General features: G+C 44.6%; 1 protein-coding gene and 2 non-coding genes across 3 annotated transcripts in view; 2 read left to right on the top strand and 1 right to left on the bottom strand.

Annotated features, from left to right (window-relative positions):
• LOC124616291 overlaps positions 1-24830 on the top strand; it is a 734272-nt gene that overhangs the window by 703728 nt on the left and 5714 nt on the right. The gene's annotated exons all lie outside the window — the stretch shown is intronic.
• Positions 9338-9411, bottom strand: Trnat-ugu. The gene has a single exon. It is a non-coding gene; the product is annotated as a tRNA-Thr (tRNA).
• Positions 9708-9781, top strand: Trnat-ugu. The gene has a single exon. It is a non-coding gene; the product is annotated as a tRNA-Thr (tRNA).

The raw sequence follows: 24830 nt of genomic DNA on the forward strand, positions 1-24830 counted from the left end.
TGGCGAAAGGAGAACCGGCTCGATCTGACATCCGACTTAGAACTGCTCCTGAGAGAGACAACTGTTTGATGTAACCACAACCGTTAGCAACAAAATATTAACGGAATACCGATTTGTCACCATTAATGTCTACAACAGACTGCGTAATTTAAAACGTAGGCACACGTTATAGAGCAGAGATACAGGTGCAGAACTTACGATTAGACGTACCGCCTTAATCCTTTGCTGTCCATACGTCATGCAGTATACTGCTGTCGTACAAAATCCAACAATTTCCGCCTCAGGGCACAGTCCCACGATACCTCCATAAGCATGACCGACCGCAAAATCAGGATAAACACTGACCTCTCCCAAGGTCCACTGAGTGCTTTAGCCAGACAAATCCGCCCCCAATCCCCTACTGAGAGTTCCCTGGAGGAACCAGCCACCTCTTCATGTCAACTCACACTGAACGCCTTTCTGCGCCTCTCGCTCCGTTTTCCGGCCCAGGATGGCGCCACCGCCCAGCGTCAAAGACGCTGACCATCACGAATTTTCCGCTCCACGGCACAACTGATATGTAAACATACATAGCTCCGATACAGATTTAAGAGAAGCGGAAACCTAGCTTACAGTCAAATGCTGGACGAAACGGAGTGTAAATAGAGCAATGAGAGAAGCGTTCAACGACTCTGAAACTCAACTTTTGTCAACCGATATGCTTAAGAAAATTAAGAGATTTTGGTCCTACCTAAAATCAGTGAGCGGATCGAAATCAGCTATTCAGCCATTCAGTGACAATTCTATTCTGTGTATGTACTGTATGTTAACCGGGGGCCTACAAACGACGTAGAGGCTCCGTGCCCGCCGCAGTGGTTCAAATGGCTCTGAGCACTATGGGACTTAAGATCTGAGGTCATCAGTCCCCTAGACATAGAACTACTTAAACCTAACTAACCTAAGGACATCACACAGCCGGCCGGAGTGGCTGAGCGGTTCTAGGCGCTTCAGTCTGGAACCGCGCGACCGCTACGGTCGCTGGTTCGAATCCTGCCTCGGGCATGGATGTTGGTTGGTTGGTTTTGGGGTTTGATGGGGTCTAAACATCGAGGTCATCAGTCTCCAGGGTATGGCTGTGTGTGATGTCCATAGGTTAGTTAGGTCTAAGTAGTTCTTAGTTCTAGGGGACTGATGACCTCAGAAGTTAAGTCCCATAGTGCTCAGAGCCATTTTTTTGTGCATCACGGAGGGATTTACTATTGTAATTTCGCGAGAATATTTTGCGGGAAGACTAAGGCAACATGCTACTTCGTATTACTTCCTCCAAAATGAATTTCGCAAAATGACTATGACAAGAGAATTAGAGAAATTATAGATAACAGAGACGCTTAGCGACAGTCATTCTTCCCATGCACCATTCGCGAGTGGAACAGGGAAAGAGGAACCAGTTAGTGGTTCCAGAAGTACCGTCCGCCACACACCGTCAGGTGGCTTGTTTAGTATCGATGTAGATGCAGATATAGATGTGATTTAGTACTTTCAAACTAAGCTCGTTAACAGTAGTATGTTCCAAAACATCTGCTGACTTCAGCAAATACCTCGGCAGCCTATGTAAGGCGAACAATCGACACATACAGGGCTATTACAAATGATTGAAGCGATTTCATAAATTCACTGTAGCTCCATTCATTGACATATGGTCACAACACACTACAGATACGTAGAAAAACTCATAAAGTTTTGTTCGGCTGAAGCCGCACTTCAGGTTTCTGCCGCCAGAGCCCTCGAGAGCGCAGTGAGACAAAATGGCGACAGGAGCCGAGAAAGCGTATGTCGTGCTTGAAATGCACTCACATCAGTCAGTCATAACAGTGCAACGACACTTCAGGACGAAGTTCAGCAAAAATCCACCAACTACTAACTCCATTCGGCGATGGTATGCGCAGTTTAAAGCTTCTGGATGCCTCTGTAAGGGGAAATCAACGGGTCGGCCTGCAGAGAGCGGGCAAGTTTCACGCGTAGCCCGCGGAAGTCGACGAATAAAGCAAGAAGGGAGCTAAACGTACCACAGCCGACGGTTTGGAAAATCTTACGGAAAAGGCTAAAGCAGAAGCCCTACCGTTTACAATTGCTACAAGCCCTGACACCCGATGACAAAGTCAAACGCTTTGAATTTTCGGCGCGGTTGCAACAGCTCATGGAAGAGGATGCGTTCAGTGCGAAACTTGTTTTCAGTGATGAAGCAACATTTTTTCTTAATGGTGAAGTGAACAGACACAATGTGCGAATCTGGGCGGTAGAGAATCCTCACGCATTCATGCAGCAAATTCGCAATTCACCAAAAGTTAACGTGTTTTGTGCAATCTCACAGTTTAAAGTTTACGGCCCCTTTTTCTTCTGTGAAAAAAACGTTACAGGACACGTGTATCTGGACATGCTGGAAAATTGGCTCATGCCACAACCGGAGACCGACAGCGCCGACTTCACCTTTCAACAGGATGGTGCTCCACCGCACTTCCATCATGATGTTCGGCATTTCTTAAACAGGAGATTGGAAAACCGATGGATCGGTCGTGGTGGAGATCATGATCAGCAATTCATGTCATGGCCTCCACGCTCTCCCGACTTAACCCCATGCGATTTCTTTCTGTGGGGTTATGTGAAAGATTCAGTGTTTAAACCTCCTCTACCAAGAAACGTGCCAGAACTGCGAGCTCGAATCAACGATGCTTTCGAACTCACTGATGGGGACATGCTGCGCCGAGTGTGGGAGGAACTTGATTATCGGCTTGATGTCTACCGAATCACTAAAGGGGCACATATCGAACATTTGTGAATGCCTAAAAAAAACTTTTTGAGTTTTTGTATGTGTGTGCAAAGCATTGTGAAAATATCTCAAATAATAAAGTTATTGTAGAGCTGTGAAATCTCTTCAATCATTTGTAATAACCCTGTACTTTAAATATATTTCGAACATAAAAGACGCAAAACCGTGGAACTTACTCTTAAACTAACAACTCGTTAAAAATTTATAAATACCCATGTGTTGAGACTAGTGAAGCTACAGTCTTTTAGATGGAAGTGGTTTTTTGGCCTCATGGATGAGGTTTCTGTGGTATCGATAGTTCTGATGCCACAGCGTAGATGAACGCTCGTAGGTTGTCACTACGAGAGCGGACGAACTAAGCCGACCACAGCGCCCTCTGGCCGACGTTGTGGAGCTCAAAGAGCGCCGCTCTGCTTTCTGTCCATTTCATCAAGAGCAGGCGGCCTGGAAACGTCGCATCTACTATCAGAGAGTGATAGCTTGGTACTGAGACTTTGTACTACTTATGACGGGAATACGGCTTAGCAATTACATGTTCATCATCGCAAAGTTATGTAACCTTTTTTAACTTCTTTTTGCCTATAGTAAATATCTTTAACTGCAGTACCGAAGTGCATTACCTCACCTGCTGCTACTCGCTTCCTTCATTCGCCTTCCAGGCAGGATACAAATGTTTCAGCTTGTAAGCCCTTGTCCCTTTTATCATTTTGTCTAATGTATCAGTTGCTACGAATCAAATATGTAGTGCTAACTTTGCAGTTCTGTGCACCCTTCCCGTTTATATTCCATGTTGTTTAGACTATTACAGTCAAGTATTAAATCTCTTCACATTGTTGTGTTATGATTTCTAACGAAAACTCATTTTAAGGAAAAGTAAAAACATTTGCTCGTAGGTGACAGGGGCAGTTACTACGACATTTTCACATCTACCGTAATGTTTGTCGCCGTAAAGACGTTTTCGTAAGAACATCTCAACTCATGGAACTCAATATATCATAACTGACGTCAGTTTGGAGTCGCTGAACGCAGATTCTCTTAACGAAATGTTGCACTTTGTGAAAATATTGAAACGGACTTTTTATCGGTTGGAAGTGCTGTTGTCCCTCGAGGGGATTTCCGAAATGATTGCTAATAGTAGAGTATCGGAATGTAAAGCTTTGGCCTCCTGTCCGCTTAAACTTGATGATACGGGTTGTAGCACTGCTAGATATTGATCCTTGTAATTACGTTAAAGCCATATGGTAGTGTTTCGAGCTGTTTCGAAACAAAGTTTCAGTGCGAAAAACCTCTGATCATACTGGGAATGAGTGAAATATGCTACGAATTAGACACCTGCCCTACATTCAAAAATTTTATTGTAACTGTTAATAAATTCCATTAATAGTGCTGATCTCAACATAGCTGACTCGAAGTGCGTATAATGCCAGTTAAATCGAAAATAAACTAATAACACTGTCCTCAGTGTTCAGTCAACTACTCATTAATATGGTTCTTATTACGCTGGCGTGTAAATTTGCTCTCTTGATTATTTACGAGTATATCGTCTTTTTTTTTTTGCATTGATTACCTTCAGATATTCTTCAGATAGAAAATGGTGAATATTTCTTCCCTTAATTTGATTCGGTATTTTAATAAAAATATTGTTCTATGGTATTAATTATTTGAAATTTTTCATCTTAGGTCCTGTATACTACCATGTACACGTGAACAACGATATTCAGAATCGTACAGCACCCTTAATGAATCAAATATTAACATTGTCTGAGAGGATGCAATTGATGTCTTTCAGAAAAGACATTATCTAACAATTTTGAAATACGCACTGTAACACGCACGACAGAGCTGCTTACAAATCTTTCGTTAAAACGGTAAATGAATATTCTCGTCAATCTTGAATCCATAGACTGATACAGGTAACTGAGAAGATCCAAAGAAGAGTGGCGCGTTTCGTCACATGTTCGATTAGCAGACTCGGAAGTGTCATGGAGATGCTCATCCAATTCCAATGACAGACATTACAAGAGAGGTGTTGGGCACCACGGTGTGACTTTCTGTTAAGATTGCGCGAACAGACTTTCCTAGAAGAGTCAACCAATAAATTGCTTCCTCCCATATCTCGAAAATAGACCATGAAGGTAAGATTAGAGAAGTGCGAGCCCACACTGAGGTTTACCAGCAACTGCTCTTCCCGTGTACCACACGCGACTGGAATAGTAAAGGGGGGAAGTGAGGGTCGTACGCAAAGTACCCTTCGCTATACACCGTAAAGTGGCTTTAGGAGTTCGTACATCGCCGTAGAAGTAATTACTTCTAAATGAACCAGATACGCACAGGATATTGAACAACATTAAGACACAGTAACGTTTCGGTATAAAAAATATGAACTGAGTAAATTCGCTTATTTTATTATTTCACTGTCTAGCTTATTAAACACTTTTTATTCAAAATGGCGCAGCAACGTGGAAATACTGAACGTCGGGCGAACACTCGACAAATGTAGCAGGAAACTACAAAAATTCGGGTGCCAGAACGTTTTTAAATAATAATAACTGCGAATAACGACCTTGAGACCAAAGTCCGTTATTCTTCAAAGAAATTTTAAACCATACCTGATTTCAAAACTGCAGTTGTTTAAATATAAAAAACTCACTAATTGAAATGGTTGGTTCATATGTTAAACTAGTTCTCAATATTTCATGATTAACGATGACTGGAATTTCAATTTGATAGAGGTTAAAGGATCCTGTTGGCTAACAATGAACAGCGAATAGCAATACTACACTAGAAACGTCAACAGTTGTAATTAAAACTGATATTCAAGAAAACACGTAGTTCTTTTGCTGAGGCGTCATCAGTCGTTGCTGGTGCTGAAGAAAATGGTTTTGCAGTGGCATCATCGGTTGACGCCGACATTGGCCGCACCGGGCTCTAGCGGTTCTGCCATTCTGTCCTGGCGTTGGGCGGTCGGCGAATTTGTCGGGCCCACTTCTCCTTAACGACGTCTTACTTGTAGCCCGGGGAGTGCCCCTGCTGTGGACACTGATGAATCCACCAACATAAAATCTTGCGCCACGCCTCCACTCGCAAGTGAAAAGTCCCCTTACTTCCAACAGCCTCCACAAACCTGGGAGCGAGACCGCAAGAGCGGTGGGCATACTCGTTTCCTTTCTTCCCGAAACACCTTCAGAAGCAGACCGTACTCCTAGTACCAATAATTATATTTACAACACACAACCTATCAGAGAATATGAAGAAACGTAGTCTGAAATGACATTAATAATAATCAATGATAGAATATGAACAAACGTAGTGTGAAATGATATTAATAGTAATCAGTGATAAAAAAACTCTACATCTACATCCACATATTTAGCTTGCGATTTCACAATTGACGAAGGCTTCAAAGAACTACTTTCAGACAAGACTATATCTCTAAAGTTCTACTCTTGAATAGTACGTAGAAAAAATAAACACTTAAATCTTCCTGTTCGAGCTATTTCATTTAGTTTGTTGTAGTGATCATTTCTCAGTCTGTATGTTGGACTTAAAAAAATATTTTGGCGTTCGGAGAGAAATTTGATTGTTTATATTCGTCACAATGAAAAACGCCTTTTTTTTTATTGCCGCCCCAATTTGCTTACTGTATCCTTGACACTCAGACACACATACACACACGCACACACACACACACACACACACACACACACACACACACATGCCCGCGGGGCGATTCGAACCTCCGACGGGGGCGAGCCGCGCGGACCGTGACAAGACGCTCAAGACCGCGCGGCTACCCCGCGCTCCGTGACACTCACTTCCTATTTCGCGATATTACAGAACAATACATCATAACTTCAAATTTAATCTCTTTTAATCCCCTTAGTCTCTATCTAGTATCTAGACGTATCAGGGGTCCCATATCACTCCTACTGGACACGCCTCACTCCATTACAGAGCCTCCACCAGCTTGAACAGTCCCCTGCTGACATGCAGAGTCCATGGATTCTGAAGGTTATCTCCATACCCGTGCACGTCCAACCACTCGATACAACTTCAATCGAGACTCTTCCGCCCATCCAACACGTTTCCAGCCATCAACTGCCCAGTGTCGGTGTTGGCGGGTCCAGGCGAGGCATAAAGCATTGTGTTGTACAGTCATCAAGGGTACACAAGTGGGCCTTCAGCTCCGAAAGCCCATATTTATGATGTTTCGTTGAATGGTTCGCATGCTGACACTTTTTGATGGCCGAGCACTGAAATATGCAGCAATATGCGGAAGAGTTGCACGTCTGTCACGTTGAACGATTCTCATCAGTCGTCGTCGGTCCCGTTCTTGCAGGATCTTTTTTTGGCCGCTGCGATGTCGCAGATTTGATGTTTTACCGGATTCCTGATACTCACGGTACACTCGTGAAATGGTCAAACGACAAAATTCCCAGGCCATCGCTACCTCGTAGATACTGTGTCCCATCGCTCCAGCGTCGATTATGACACCGCATTTAAACTCACTTAAATCTTGATAAGCTGTCATTGCAGCGACAGTGACCGATAAAACAACTGCGCCAGACACTTGTTGCCGGCCGCGGTGGTCTCGCGGTTCTAGGCGCGCAGTCCGGAACCGTGCGACTGCTACGGTCGCAGGTTCGAATCCTGCCTCGGGCATGGATGTGTGTGATGTCCTTAGGTTAGTTAGGTTTAAGTAGTTCTAAGTTCTAGGGGACTAATGACCACAGCAGTTGAGTCCCATAGTGCTCAGAGCCATTTTTTTGAACACTTGTTGTCTTATATAGGCGGTACCGACCGCAGTGCCGTATTCTGCTTGTTTACATATCTCTGTATTTGAATACGCATGCATGCCTATATCAGTTTCTTTAGCGCTTCAGTGTATTACATAAGGTTGCCCAGTAGTTGGAGAGGTGTTTAAGCGACAGAAGAAACTAGCAAAAGATGGGTCATCTGTACCCATACGAAGCTCAGACGGGGCGAATTTGCTTAGAAATTGAAGTGTTGTGAAGCAAAGTGAGTTGCCCCGATTTCCACAACGACCACCTAAATGCAGTAACTCACCTGCTACCACGGTAACATTCGATCTGGATGTGGTCCTCCCAAATCATGGTAGTGGAATAAGTTCCCATTACCATAAAGATTGTTTGGCAAGATAAGGAAAGGAGGAAGAATAACCAATTAGAGCATAACAGAGCGTGCATGGTCTCGCAATATTAAGACTTAAAGGAATTAAAGATAGCTGCCAGAGGGCATTGATTTATAATCAGTGGGGCAATTTGAAAATTTAAGTTGGGCCGGGATCCGAACCCGGTCACCTGCTTACTCAACAGATGCGATCCGGATGCGATGGTGATCACTACCGCACGGCCTACTATAGCATGCCTCCAGTGAGACTTAATTCTCAACTTATACCACACACTACTGATGTAGTCCGTCCCCGGTAGCTAAATGGTCAGCGTGACGGACTGTGAATCCTCTGGGCCCGGGTTCGATTCCCGGCTGGGTCGGGCGATTTTCTCCGACCAGGGACTGGGTGTTGTGCTGTCATCATCATCATCATCATCCTATCATCCTCATCAACTGCAGGTCGCCGAAGTGGCGTCAAATTGAAATACCGGCGCCCGGCAAACGGCCTGCGCGACGGGGGGCCCTAGCGATACGAGTAAATAAAAATTACTGATGTAGTGCTCTTCCTCATTAGACTCATTACTCGCGGCATCTCAACGATTTCCGTTAGACTTTGAGCCTGGTGTGCGTCTGCACTGAAGGGATCATTGGCCATCTCTCCTTAATTATACTGCGTGAGTCAAAAAGAACTTTACAACTCTGGAATGATATAGAAATTTATAGAGATAACTTACAGAATTGGTAGGTTTCTCATTTGTAACAAACAACCTATAGTTTCACATAAGAGTGTCAAGTGCCATTTTGGTTCGATATGGCCACAGTTGTGATGCGACAAAGATTCCACTGGTAATCAGTTTCTTCCCACACCTGTTGCAGCATATCATCGGGCGTAATTTGTGCAACGGCAGCGTGGATTAGATTTTTCAGGTCGGCTAAATTTTTTGGTAGGGGAGGAACATGGATACGCTCTTGAATGGAAACCCAGAGAAAGAAATCCAAATCTGGTGAGCGAGGTGGCCATGCGATAGCCCTTCACGGCCAGTCCACTGACCTGAGATATTTGCCGCAACACAGGTGGTGGTCAAATCGAATCAAAACGACAGTTGACACTTTTATATGAAACTTGTGGTTGTTTTCTACGTAATGACACATGTGACGATTTTTTAGTTATCTCAATAATTTTCTCTATCATTCCCAAGTTGGAAAGTCCTGTTCGATGAAACCTGTATATGTGGTGCTGAGATTTTGGACATGTCCGAATGAGCAGACACCACGTATATTGTTTTATAAATCGGTGGACTATTTTTACGATACCTGTATGTAAATGATGACTGACTGAAACCCTCAGCTGCCGACAGGTGTTGTTGATATACCTCGATGTGAACAGCTGAAAATGTGTGCCCCGACCGGGACTCGAACCCGGGATCTCCTGCTTACATGGCAGACGCTCTATCCGTCTGAGCCACCGAGGACACAGGTGAATAGCGCGACTGCAGGGACTTATCCCTTGCACGCTTCCCGTGAGACTCACATTCCCAACTGTCCACAATTCTACCTACGTAATGTACCTTATAGACATTTGCCCCTTCACTCATTACTCGCGCACGCTTTGGCGATTCCCGTAAGAGTTTGGGCAACCTGTGCGCATTCGCACAGTCGAAGGTCAATGGCTGGGTAGCCTTATAGCTATATATATGAAGACATTTGCCCATTCACTCACGGGAAGCGTGCAAGGGATAAGTCCCTGCAGTAGCGCTATTCATCTGTGTCCTCGGTGGCTCAGACGGATAGAGCGTCTGCCATGTAAGCAGGAGATCCCGGGTTCGAGTCCCGGTCGGGGCACACATTTTCAGCTGTTCACATCGAGGTATATCAACAACACCTATCGGCAGCTGAGGGTTTCAGTTAGTTATCATTTATTCCAGGGAAAAGCTGCACGGTCATCTACAGTATCTGTTCTTTCGAGAACAGTTACTGCCTTAATATATATACCTGTATGTGATTTTCCGAACATACCAAAATGCAGAGTATTCAGGTATTTTGAGAGTAGGGCCGGCGGATCCGTTAAATAAGAATACTAAAGATTCTTGTTTAAGGATGTAACTGTGTACGCTAGACAGCAAAACGTCTGTTTTGTTTGCAAACTGACAGCGGAACAATGTCGCTTCGGATGAAACGGACGTGCTTTCTCCCGCCGAGAAAGCAGCATCTCTGTTCTGTGCCACAGAAATTCTTCCTCGCAGAGAAAGCCAGTCAGCGGTAAGGAAACTGTTACGGTGGAGATTTGCAGAAGCGTAATTATTCCAACGTTTTAATTACGCTTCCTCTGCAAGTTCGCTTCCCCGTCGGCAGGCGCGATTTCGCCCCGGCGCCTGTGCCATCAGGAGTGCAGTCCGTCGTAATTTTGGCTGACGAGCGCCATGTTTCATCCATGTTAATTTCTAATTAAGGCTCGGCTAGCTGGCGCAGAATATTGACCTGTCCGCTTGTCCGCGAAGAACGCGCACTCAGCCGCCAGGTTCCGTCCCCGGCAGCGCTTAGCCAGCATGGCGCGCCGCAAAAATAGCCACGGACGGCGACGTGACGCAGCAGGCGGGACACGCTGGTAAGTGAAGCTTGGACTGCTGGACAAGGCCGCGCTGTCGCTAAGTCTGTGATGAGCCCTGTCTGGGCAGGTCCTGTTTGTACAGGGGTTGGACGAATGTATCGAGATACTGAGGGAAACGCATGTCTGAACATAAACGCAGATGCTAGCAGAGCCTGCAGGTTGAGCTGTTGTATTTGACCACGATCGGCACTTGTCTGATGTCCTCAATACTTTCCAACTGCCAGTAGTGGTGAGAATAGTGTTCTGTGTAGCTACGAGTGTATTATATTGGAACTAAGTGAATTATTGTGCAAATCGTTGGTGCCCATATGGTGCGTCCCTCCGTATCCAAGCTCTTGCAATTGTGGTGATCAGGGTAGATGCGACAATTCGTTCTCGTGCTTCCTAACTAAGGTAGCCGAAGTGTTTGGTGTTTCAAGAGGCGCCATATCCGAGCTACATACCACATAGGGAAAGCGGAAAAATCATCATCCGCTAAGCCACAACACTGGTCAGAGTTTGTGTGTCAGCGATCGTGACAGATAGTCACAACAATGGCTCTGAGCACTATAGGACATAACATCTGAGGTCATCAGTCCCCTAGACTTAGAACTACTTAAACCTAATTAACCTAAGGACATAACGCACGTCTATGCCCGAGACAGGATTCGAACCTGCAGCCGTAGCAGCAGCGTGGATCCGGACTGAAGCGCATAGAACCGCTCGGCCACAACGGCCGGCCGACAGACAGTCACACAAGAGGATTGCGATGAAAAATAAGAAGACGACAGTTGCAAAAGTTACTGCAGAACTGAATGTCCAACACGTGAATTCTGTCAGCATCAAAACTGGAAGGGAACTCTAAAAGGAGGGAATAGCAGGGTGAGTCACAGACATGATACATGAGTTGGAGTGGAAATCATTAAAACAGAGGCCTTTTTCGTTGCGACGGGATCTTCTCATGAAATCTGAATTACCAGTTTTCTCCTCCAATTGCGAAAACATTCTGTTGGCACCCAGCTACATAGACAGAAATGATCATCTCGATAAAATAAGAGAAATTGGGACTCGCACAGAAAAATTTAAGTGCTCGTTTTTCTCGCGCGCTATTGGAGAGTGGAACGGTAGAGAGACAGCTTGAAGGTGGTTCATTGAACTCTATGCCAGGCACTTTATTGTGATTAGCAGAGTAATCACGTGGATGTAGATGTAGCTGGAATTCCAAAACCACTCATTACTGATGCAGATGACAGTAACAGAAAAACGGGGTGCCGAAGCCATAAGACCTGAACTATGGTCAATGGATGAAAATAATTTGATCGGATGAGTCTTGTTTCGCACTGTTTCCTACATCTGGCAGATCTTACGTCCCAGGAGTGACGCATACCTTGGGGTCGATGATGATTTTGGGCAGCCACGTCGCGGTATTCCACGACTCCAAGACATTCTGGAAGATCACATTACCCCTAGAGATTATGCGATTGGCTTGGCTGATGGGGTCCATCCCGAGGTACGATGTTTGTTCCCCATTGGCGATTCTGTGTTCCAAGACGACAAGTCCCATGTTCACACAGTTCGTATCGTCAAGGACTGGTTTTGTGAGCAGGAGAATGAATTATCGCAAATCCCCTGGCCACTACAGCCACCATATCTCGATTTTATTGAGCCTTTATGGTGTACTTTGGAGAGAAGAGTGTGTAATCACTATCCAGAACCCTGATTGTTCCCTGAACTTGCCTCTGATTTGCAGGAAGAATCCTATAAAACTTCCATACTGGACCTGTATTTGTCCATCGCGTGACGATGCTGTTTTCAAGTCCACTGGTTTTACTACACCGTGATAGGCATGGCAGTGTGATTTTGGTATTCCCATATTTGTGCCCACCTCCTGTAGAGGCTAGGCTTCCGTTATCTGGCTCGTATCGAGCAAGTCTGCTTAATCCTGTTGGTGTGCTACGATGCTCACCGGAGCAGTTTGCAAGAATGTGAAGGAGGGTGTAATTGCGTCAGTTTTGCAAACAGAAGCGACTTTACTCCGCGCTACTCTCTTACATGTCGTATCTTTCGCGCATATCGGCTTGTCATGTGGATTTTTTAACAATTAGCGCAAAAGCCTCGACCCTTCTCTCCGCAATTTTACACGTTATATCCTTTTTTTAGTTATAGACAACACCGGTTAGCGACTTTTAATTTCTGTTTTCATTCTGTGGTGTCAGTAACGTTACTACAAGGGTCGCTCATGAAGTAATTCCAAACATTTTCTTTAAAGAGCCATTAATATAGACAGACAAACATCCTTGTTGGTGTTTCACATTTGATGTTTGTTCTGTGAGCCGGTGAATTTCAAACAGTTCTGGCAGATGGCAGAGCCGTAGTACAGCATCAAAATGGCGTCTACATACGACTCACGTTACAAGCAGTATACTTTTATTGAATTCCTGTGTGCAGAAAAAGAAACTGTGGTGAATAGCCGGCCGGAGTGGCCGAGCGGTTCTAGGCGCTTCAGTCTGGAACCGCGCGACCGCTACGGTCGCGGGTTCGAATCCTGCCTCGGGCATGGATGGGTGTGATGTCCTTAGGTTGGTTAGGTTTAAGTAGTTCTAAGTTCTAGGGGACTGATGACCTCAGATGTTAAGTCCTATAGTGCTCAGAGCCATTTCTTTTGTGGTGAATATCCACAAAGTTTTGCGCAGTGTATGGCGATGGATAAAGAAAGTTATAGCCTTAGGAAATGCAGAAATAGAGCTCCACGATCAGCCACTCTCGGGACGTCCTGTCACAGCCACTGCTCCAGACATGCTGACTCTTGTGGATGCCATTAATCGCGCCGACCAGTGCATCATAACTCGACAATTGGCTCTACAATTATCGGTCAGCATTGGAAGTGCGTCTGCAGTGATTTAGACACATCGTCAGATTTGGTTGGACATCATTGCCTCCTCATCTAGCCTACAGTACAGACCTGACACCCTTGTACTTCAATCTCTTTGGGCCGCTTAAAGATTTTCTACGGGGAACACACTTTGAAGATGACGAGAGAGTCAGTCATGCAGTGAAAACATGGCTACGCCTACAGGACAAGAGCTTTTACCAGCAGGGAATACATGCTCTTCCACAACCTTGTCGCACGACCATAGAACTTGATGGAGATACGTAGAAAAATAGTACATGGACAAGACATGTTGATGTATATTGACACCAAATTCTGATTCTTAATAATAAAATAATACGTTCTGAGGAAAAAAAAAGTGAGGCATTAGTTATTGAACGACCCTCGTAAATTCTTGCACTAATGGCCACGTTCTTTACAATGGGCGCAAAATGGACAATAATTTTTATTACCCTTGGGTTGTGTTTCTCCTTAGCACGGATTTGAATGGTCGCAACTGCGGAAGCTGAAGTCAAGATTTTAATGTCGCAACGTATCGTCTTTGAATTAAGCGCTATTCCTGTTACTATAAATTCCTATAACTGAGGTATGCCTCCTTTTGAGAAGCTGTTTTTTTGAGCTGAATAGGCCAACGTCTGCAGATATGATCAGGAAATGATCTGAGAATTTTTATTACTAGTACGCGACCGTAAGCATTTACGTCTTCAGCGAGCGCGCGCAAAGCTTGGCCGCGTCTGTTGTTATCAATAAAGGTAGAATTAAGGCAGTCTGGATTCGAAAAGGGTATTGGTTTCATAGCTTCCAAATAGTCCAAATGAGCTTCTATAATTCTGTTTTTATAGCCATGCTATCTTCTGAGAATTCTCTTAATTTCTTCGTGTGTGTCAGAACTCTCAGCGATACCGCCAACTAAACGCTTTGGCTCCCCTTTAAACAGCCACAAAGGTTCAAATGGTTCAAATGGCTCTGAGCACTATGGGACTTAACATCTATGGTCATCAGTCCCCTAGAACTTAGAACTACTTAAACCTAACTAACCTAAGGACTTCACATACACCCATGCCCGAGGCAGGATTCGAACTTGCGACCGTAGCGGTCACGCGGTTCCAGACTGAAGCGCCTAGAACCGCACGGCCACACCGGCCGGCACAGCCACAAAGAAAAATCTTTTTATGTATATGGATATCGTGGGGTCTTGCTCAATCAATTTCTGGACCTGTTCTCAGAAACAAGCTCGTCCCTCAACATCGCTTAAAAATGTATCAAGTTTTATAGTGGGCAGTCTAATATTAGATGGTGGATTGACTGTCGCGGCGGGTTGTTTATCAAAGACGGTGATGTAATCCATAGAAGTCATACGTTCCCCTCTGTTTCCCGTGACGACGGTAAAATTGCGCGCTTGGCTGCGTCTGTGTATTCGTCAGGTTTTGTCACGTCAACAGCATTATTATCGTCAACGAGAAGATTACGTATTTTGTTATCAAGATCGGTTGATCTTGACAGTTCCTGTAAACGATCCTTAGAATATTCATAATCTTCAGTAGAAGTTCTGTCTTTAAAGTTGTGTACTTCGTAAAAAAAAGGCAAAATAATAGCTCCTGCTTTCGTCCATACTCTCATAAGGCACTGCAACTGATTGTTGTTATCAGCGTTTTCTGTGTCAGACATCGTGAAGTAATCATAATTGACTGGGTGGTTGAAGGCAATACGTAGCATAGTAAAAACTGACAGATGCCAGAACTAGTCATAAACAATCTACAGGCGTAGAGTTATTTCTGATAATCTTCTAAAGCGCCCATCGAGCAGCTACAGCAACAGTATAGAAGGGCAATAATGTAATCAACAGCCTTTACAAATGGCACTACAAAATATGTGGCGTAATAGTTAAGTTGAACTTAACTGCGTATGGAGGCGGTTGTCGTCGGTGAGTTCGCTGCGCGGCGTGAAAAATCGCTGCAATGAAGCTCTCGTGTTTCTGCTGCGTAAAGTGCGTTCAGAAGGCGTGCATCACAGTGGAAATTAGTTCATTGTATCGGAACGAGATTTTATGTGGTGAAATGACAGTAGTAAGCAGCGATTTTCATTCTAACACATTCTTTCTTTACAAGTCACACAACCCCTAAAAGCAAAAGGAGTTTGCAGCAAGTCATGTCTTCGAAAGTGAGTGTTGCAAATCGGAGATATAACCTCGATTTCCAGGAACAGAATCCGATTTCTTGCGTAACTAATTTAATCCGAACCAAGAAACATGCACGGTGCCTTAAGATCCACAGCATATGATAGGTTGCTTACTGGCTCGCAGCGTCATAGCTATGATCACGCGACCGCTGTATACGCTTTAGCGGGAAACGCAGTAGTGAAATGTACAAATTTTAAAACTATGAATTTATTTTTTGTGAAATATTCATTTGTTTGTAATAATTATATTACCACCAGTCGGAAAACCTATAAAAATGTGTCAACATCACTATTACAGCATTATGATGCATGTAACTGTCGTTGGTGCGCACTATGCAGTATTTCTGTGGCAGCTGTACGAGTCGTTGCAGGCGAATTACAACGTAAGAACAAACTTTGCGAGCGTAGGCATCGCCTGCAGGGGCAACGGCGACGGTAAAACACTAAAAGTGTACAGCAGCTACAAGTCGCATGTAACTGCCCTTTATTCACGTGATTCACTGGACAGACTCGAGCATCTTAAGAAATTAAGCAGCCAAGAGCCACATGTTGCATGCACCTGGCTGTATATAGTGAAGCCGTCATACATGTAACTTTTACTTATGACGTCGTCACTATATACAGCCAGGTACATTTAACGTGTGGCTCTTAGCTGCTTAATGTCTGCAAATGCTCACGTCTGTCGAGTGAATCAGGTCAGTAAAGGAAAGTTACTTACGACTTGTAGCTGCTGTACAATTTTAATTGTAAGTAAAAGCAACTGTGAAGCTAAAGTTGTAGTAAAACGCCTTTTTTTATATTTCCCCGTGTAATCTACTATTACGGGCTGCCACGAACTACAAATTAATTGTGTTAAAAAGCTAAATAAATTTAAAAACAGAACTTTTTCATTTTATTTCACTAGTTCATTGCATCATATCTTTTATCACAAAATTAAACCATGAAATAATAAACCTTAAGTACTGCGCTAATGGCTTTTAATTCGAAAACTGCTCTAACCTTATGTTTATTCGAGTTAATTGCAACAAAATTTCCCTTGCCAGGACGCGTACCTTACGTTCCGCCCATTGAGCTACAGGTATTAAAAACTACCGTGCGAAGTAATAAATACTTAGCGGCTGCAAACATGGGACGATGGTTGTGCTCTAAAGTTAAAGGACAGTGTCAGTATTAGAATTTTCGTCTAACTGCATTATGTATGTTTAATGATAATTATTATTTTCGTTTTAAGCCACTATAATTACCTATTTTGGGCAGAGTGCCAATATACCATGTATTAAAAAGTGCCCGGGCACCTCTATGGAATGTGCAATTGACCTTTAGATGTGGCGAGAGCCGGTCGATCCACCAGTATGAAAGGGGTGGGGGAATATTGCGTTGTTAGTAGGGAAGCAGCATTCTGCGTCCGTCAGGAGGGCATAGTGACTTCGAACGTAGGATAGTTACTGCAAGTCATGTGAGTAACAAATCCATTAGTGACCTTTCAACTCTTCTAAGGTAGCCCAAGTAGACTGTCGGTGATGTAATTATGAATTGGAGACGCCAAGGAACACCCACAGCGTAACCGAGCCCAGGCAGCATGTGGACAGGAACCGTCGAGCATTTTCAGAGAGTGTTTGTAACATATAACATGAAATCAGCAGATGGATTCCCTCTGAGTTCCAAAGTGCTACAAGCTGTCCAGCCAGCACAATGACTGTGCGTAAAAGGTCGTGAAGAATGACGTGCAATGCTCGATCAGTTTAGGAGCCACACATTTTTATAGTAAGTACCAAGCGGAGCTTAAGCTGGTGTAAAGAGGCACCACTGGATAGTGGGTGACTGAAAATAGTGATATGCAGTGATGGAACACGGTACACTCTGTGGCAATGCGATGTACAGGGTTACAATTGTTGAACTACATGAAATAAGAACGTCATAACTTCTGAACGGTTTGCGTTAGGACGTTCAAACTGCCCGATTGACCGCGAGGCACGATGGGAATTAGTTTGCTCTGGTTTAGCGACGAAGCCCACTTTCATTTGGAGGGTTTCATCAGTAAGCAAAACTGGGGCATTTGTGAAATGAGGATCCGCATTTCGCGATCGAGAAGCCTCTTCACCCTCAACAGATGCGATTTCCAGTCACGGAATAATCGCTGCGGTATTCCATGATGGCATGGTGACTACCGAACGGTACGTGAAGGTTTCCGAAGATCATTTCATCCCATTTGTCCAAAGTGACACCGATTTCGAGAAGATGTGTTTCATGCAAACGGAGCTCGACTCCATCGAAGCAGGAGAGTCCTGGAGGAGCATTCTGTGGACCACATTCTAGCCCTGGGGTATCAAGAGGCCATTTGTATGGATCTCAATTGGCCGCCATGTTCTCCGGATCTGAACATATGCGACTCCTGTACAAGGTGTACACTAATAACCCCAACACCATTGCTGAGCTGAAAACAGCCAATCGGGAGGTCATCGACAGCATCGATGTTGAGACGCTTCAGCGGGCCATGCAGAATTTCGCTATTCGTCTGCGCCACATCACCAATGATGGTAGACATATTGAACATGTTATAACCTAAATCCGAATATCTGTAGTTAGTTTTATCTGTTGAATAAAGTTTGTGCACGCCGTAGTTTGTAACTAATTTACGTTTTTTCCGCGATGATGGTGATGATGTGGTTCCGTACTCAGATGAGCGTAGGGGACGATGCAGGAGATCCGCATCGCTGTACTAGGCAAGGTCCTAGTGGTGCTGGTTTGCCATTACCTGCCTCCGGCCGTAATGGGGATGGATGATGATGGTGATGAAGACGACACAACACCACCCAGTAATCTCGAGGCACGAAAAATCCCTGACCCCGCCGGGAATCGAACGCTACCGCAAGACCACGAGCTGCGGAAATTATTGTCATCCTGCAAGTGTTTGGGTTTGGTGAATCATAAAGAATGTGACCTGCCATCATCTGTAATGACAATAGTGAAGTAGGGAGGAGATGGTGTATTTGGTAATTACGGTGTCGTCCCTTATTGCCCTTAAAAAAACGCTGAATGCGGAAGTATATGAGCCCATTTCACGCCATCGTGTACTGAGCACGATAGAGGAACAGTTCGGGGACCGTGATTGTTTGTATCAGTATGACAATGCACCCTGTCATAGATCAGCACCTACAAGAGCCAATGGTTTGTGGACAATAACACTCCTCACATCTACTGGCTTATCAGAGCCTCGACCTGAGACCAATGAAACATCTTTGGGATGAGTCAGAAATTTGACTTTGCTCCAGACCTCAGCGCCCAGAATCATTTCCTACTGTGGTTTCGGATCTTGAAGAAGAAGAAGAGGGTGCCATTCCTTCACCGACATTCAGACATCTCATTCAAAGTGTCTGCAGTGGAGTTCAAACCACTATGAAGGTGCACGGTGGATCAACTCCAATTTAATGTCCAGTATTAGGTGTCCGGATACTTTTGATCAAAAAGCTTATTTTCGCTTTAATGCGCCGTGTCCTGGTAGGGTAAGATCAATTATTGACATCTGCAAGAACTAAAGATGCTCACATGCCCTACTTCCTGCTTTTTCTTGCGCTTTAACACATGTACACTTTTTCCGTAGTACCTGTATCTATCTTACTCATAAGTCAATCCTGCTTGTCACAGTCAGAGGTGTGCTACGTTAATATGTTTCAATATAATGATTAGTTAGAGTACATTTGAAAAATGAACCATCTAACTAACTTTAAACAGTATGCAATACATGATGACAACCTGTAAAACTATTTCATTTAAATTACCAATGATGCGGATATATTCGGCAGAAACTTTCGCAAAATCCACTTCACTATCTCCGACAGAAAACTATAAGATACGAACTTATCGATCTCTCTTGAGCGAGCTCTCGTTTCTAGCTCACAGTACTAACTTCCTTCCTAAAAGCGTACGAGGGCAAATCAGAAAGTCTTTGCTCCTATTTTTTACTACCCAAAGTAAGGTAAATACAGGTAATGACGAATATACATCCTAGAGCACATACCTTGCACTAATTTTCCTCTTACTCTCCACACCAGTTCACACATTTGTCCGATCGCAGCACTGATTTGAGATGCTCTTGCTGTACAGTTCGTCCGACTCCACTGTTAATTGTGAATTGCTGTCCTGCCAAGAACTGCTTCAGCGGTCCAGAAACGTGGAAATCACTAGGGGTGAGGTCTGGACTGTATGATGGGTCGTCCACAATCTCCCAGTGAAATGCCCGGAGCCTTTCGTCAGTTATGATTGCCACATGTGGTTTCGCACGTTCGTAGAGCAGAATCATGTTGCCCACATGGAGAATCCCTTGGTGCCTTCGCCTGATGGCAACCCTCAGTCGTGACAGTGTAGAAAAATAACCGTCTGCATTGATGGTTGCACCTTGTGGTATGAAATCCAGCAGCAGCGATCAACGGCTATCCCAGAAGGCCGTTAACATCACTTTCCCAACGAATGGCGCTGAATGAGTTTTTTTTTTGGTCACACCATGCTCTGCTGCTAGAATTCCGCCGTGCAATGCGGTATCCACGTTTCACCGCCTATAACAATGCGGTCCAGGAAACCTTCACCCTCCTTGGAGTACCATTCCAGATGTACCAATTCCAAATGGGCTACCAATCCAGTAAAGACATCATTCTCTTGCCTTTCATCATGTCATCGAACTGCTTAGGCACCCACCAACATGAAACCTTCCGGTACCTTAAGGACCCGTGAATGATGTCGTAAGCACTCGCATACAGTATGCCAAGCTCCCGGGAAACGGCCGTGAGGTGCACACGCCGATCCGCTTTCACCATTTCATCCATGCAGGAAATGTTGTTGTCAGTCTCCCCCAACGCTCATTGTCATGCAAGACTTCACGGCCTTTGTCGAAATCGTAGCGCAACCACCTCACAGTTCTCAAAGCGAGACGGTTTTCCCCATTTGTGGGCTGCATTTCCTTGTAGATCTCGATGGGCGTTCGTCCATTGCTCCATATAAAATGAATCACACTTCGTTGCTCTAACGCCGAGGACACGTGAAAAACAACCACCGCCTTTAATAACTGACAGCAGCGCCGTGCAGCGGAGTTTCCAGCAAATAGGGCCAGGGCCAGCACGAACCAAGAAAGGTACAACGCTGGGAACGGATACGTTGACTTCGCTTTTACAGCAGTAAATACAGGGGGCAAAGACTTTTCGATTTGTCCTCGTATATGGAATTATCTACTATTTGCTCATGTCCGAAGCGACTGGTTTCCTAGTGCTGTACTTCTATTGTTATAACATTCAAGTATATAGCCCTTCTGTGGATTCAATCTGAAAAGATGTTGCTGGGTTCTGAAATTCGTTTATTTTTATATGCCTTTATATTGTTAGAGGGACTTTAAAATTGATTTCGTACCTCATCGGGTAAAGGATTGATTTTTCTTTCTTTCCGGGTAACAATGAGAGTTAAACAATTCCTTGAACATCACCCACAAACAGGCCAAATTGTTCTCGATCATCATAGGGCATATGGGATATTCATAGCAGTGATTATAATTGAATATCACGGTCGGGTAGTAATGAATTATACATATACGAACAAAGGGGATGTGTTCCTAGTACCCTTAACGTCAGTATCTGAGGTAAGCGGCTAGCTGCCCAGTACCGTGTTACGAGGCGACGTAGCCACCGCGCGAAATCGTAGCTTGGCGGAGCGCTCCGGGGATCTGCTCGTACGAGCGTCAGGTTCGGTGCAGTCTCCTTTCTTGTAATACATAATTTTGCCCTCACATGTGGGCAAAACATTTTCGGTAAGTTATAAATAATAGTGCCTGTTGTAGAGACGAGTACTAGTTCTGAAGAAACTTCCGGATGTCACACTGCCAGAGCAAAATCAAACACTGAAATGTGAACATGCAGTTGAACGGAAGCCGATACGGAAGTCAGAATATTATTCCTAGTTTATGACGCGAAATGGTGAATTGTGATAAGCTGAGAGTTTTAACACAGATCTCCGCCGATGACCGAAAGATTTGAGAACACGGATTCAAGAGTGATTCTGGAATACAACTGCGACCTCCTTCGGCCGCATTCGTCTAAGATTATTGCTCTGTGTAACAAATACTGCTGGAGTAGTTACTGCAAAAAATTTGTATGAGTGTATCTGACAAATTGTCAGATTGTCCCAAGGCCGCCACAATTTCACCCACAAGAGGACCATCAGAGTTATTAATCACGAAAGTTTATAACTTAGGTATTTTCTAGAGGGACTTGTCGTGAGAGGCTTTTCATGCTCCATCTCTAACGAAATCATCTATGTCGACGGGACGTTAAACTCAATTTTCCTTTTTTTTCATTTTCATGCGACGGTCCTTAGTTTGTGAGAAAATAGAAGTTTTGTGCGCACCTTCTGTAGCCGTAACGTTAGACAAGTCTCGACCAAGCTAGCGTAGCGCAGTGGCTGAGATTCACGGCTAACATGCTGAAAGTACGGATTCTAATCCTCTCCCTGAACTGTGTCTTGCACTACTTCGTTTTTGGAGAACATGTGGCCACTTCATGCACTGCCTTTTGCTTTGCGGCAAATAGCTATGACACCACGTCTCATCAGCAGCGACGGTGGCGTTCAGAAATTTGTACCCGTCATCCTAGTGTTGGTCTGCAAGTTCCCGGTAAATTCGCCTTGAGTGTCATTTTTTTTTAGCCTTGTGTAAGCTTTTCCACGACCCTTGTCAAACTCATTTTCCGATAACCAAGATTGCGTAACATCTTGCGTAAGGCGTTGCAACCGACATTTCAGGGGTGCACACAATTTCTTGGTCGTAATCCCCCGGTCGTTACTGATGAATTGGTCGAGAAGCTGTTCATAATGAGGAATGGCAGCTGAACACGGTCGGCAGGGGCGCGTCTTGTCGCGCACGTCCTTTTCGTCACTCCTGAAATGCCGTACCCTCCCCATCACACAACCCACGTGCACTGTGTGGTCCTTAGACATCTAGAGCAAGCGTCGATAGATTTCAATTGGCTCAATTTTTTGAGATATGGGGAATAAAGTGACAAAGACTTCCTTTGTACGCAAGTTAATGTCATTGTGGAACGCTAACCTACCGCTGCTATCTGCAGCACAACGACTGCACTAACAGGACATTAGCAGGACGATTTAATAATTAGTAACACACGAACATAATCTGGCGTTCGACACTCAAAACAATAATTAGTAACACACGAACATAATCTGGCGTCCGACACTCAAAACAAAACATGGGAAGCTACAGTTTCGGAACGACCCTTATGTCTTTTAATCTCTTATTAAAGCGTTGTTGTTGTGATATTCAGTCCGAAGACGAGTTTGATGCATCTCTCAATGCTGCTCTATCCTGTGCAAACCTCATCATCTCCGAATAACTACTGACAACTACATTCTTCTGAATCGCTTTACTGTATTCATCTCTTGCTCTCCGCCTGCGATTCCCAAATTCCCTCCAATATCTTGATGCCCCAGAATATGTCTCGCCAACAGATCCCTTCTTATAGTCAAGCTGCACCACAAATTTCTTTTCTCTGCAAGATTGTTCAGTACCTCCTCATTAGTTACGTTATCTAGCCATATAGTCTTAAGAATTCTTCTGTAGCACCACATTTCAACACATTTCAACAGGTATATTAATTATAGCCTTCCCCCTAAAATGTTACCACATTATCCTCCGTATTGGCCTCATTTGTTCTGAAACTGCAATCTTTGGAGATGGAGAGTGAGGGGGGGGGGGGGTGGGGGGCGCTGTTGGATGTTGAGTCTCGTCGGAAAAGATTGCAAAGTTCTGCACATAATATCTAAGTTGTGTCTTTATTCTAGGTATTTGTAGCAGAACAGTGAAAGGTGATACGTCGGCTTTTGATCATGTACTGTTGGTTGAAATGTATTTCTACTGTGCGTGAAATGGATGTTCATCCTCAGACACACTATTAAGCGTCGCTGTTGAAATTTCAAAAGGGATGCCAATTATTTTATTTCTGATACGCCGGTGGTTAAAACAACAAAACCACATTCGCCATAAAATTGTGTGTCACGAATCTGCAAGCAAAATAATCCACACCTGTAATCAACACAATTTTAATACACAAATGACAATAGGTAACACTTTTCCACTGTATGACTGCTCTGCAGTGCTCACAAACTCGCGGCACAAAATACACACCAGTATTTACTGGCTACCGACAGGTTGAAATTCAAATGGCTCTGAGCACTATGGGACTTAACTTCTGAGGTAATCAGTCCCCTAGAACTTAGAACTACTTAAACCTAACTAACCTAAGGACATCACACACATCCATGCCCGAGACAGGATTCGAACCTGCGACCGTAGCGATGGCACGGTTCCAGACTGTAGCGCCTAGAACCGCTCGGCCACCTCGGCCGGCCGCTACCGACAGGACTTGCATTCTAGCAACGTAGCTTAACAAAACACAATTTCACTGGCCGCCGGAAAGAACTTGAACTCTCTTTACAGCCAGCACGGCTCACCGCCGTTTGGCATCATTCGTGCCAGCACGAAGTGATTTGGGCTGTTCATAGCTTCTCGTGTCTTACAAATGTTGTTGTCAGATTGTTTTCAAAACTACTTGCTAATGGCGACGTTGGTGCGAGATCCTTTAAACTGACGCAAATTCCTATTGTCGTCTTACTCAGAAAATAATAAGTACAGACGTTACATATTTTGGTACTCATGAACAGTAGCCAATTAGTGTACAGGGTCGCTCAGTCGGTTCCACGTTAGCTACACGAAGGAGATGAACTCTGGTGCCATCTACAAAACGACACGTGGTCGCATATACCGATCATTACTTCCTAGTGACATCAGGTGCCCGCTACTTATGATGCTCAGATTGAGAATAAAGTCATCATGGCTGGAAGTGCCAGAAATGTTACACGCTGTTATAAGAGGATCGATAAAAAACTGACCTGGAAACGCAAGGTAGGGCGCTGGCTCCGGGCTGGTGGTCTGGAATGTGCCTGACCTAGTTGCGGGCAGTCGGGCACGCAGAGCTGACCTGTATCACAAGGGGGCCGGCTGTGCGTGTCACAGCCATCCGTCACGCGGCCGCAGCCCACGCAGCTGTTCCCCATTACACACACACATATGCACTGCGCAATGCTCCACTGCCCGACGCTACGCGTGTTAACTCCGCTGTGTTACATAGCGGGGGCGGTTGACGACGTCACATCTCAGCCAACACTTGTCGCTTTGTCGTCGTCGA

The sequence above is a fragment of the Schistocerca americana genome, chromosome 5 (assembly GCF_021461395.2).
Source record: "Schistocerca americana isolate TAMUIC-IGC-003095 chromosome 5, iqSchAmer2.1, whole genome shotgun sequence".
In the NCBI taxonomy this organism is placed as follows: domain Eukaryota; kingdom Metazoa; phylum Arthropoda; class Insecta; order Orthoptera; family Acrididae; genus Schistocerca; species Schistocerca americana.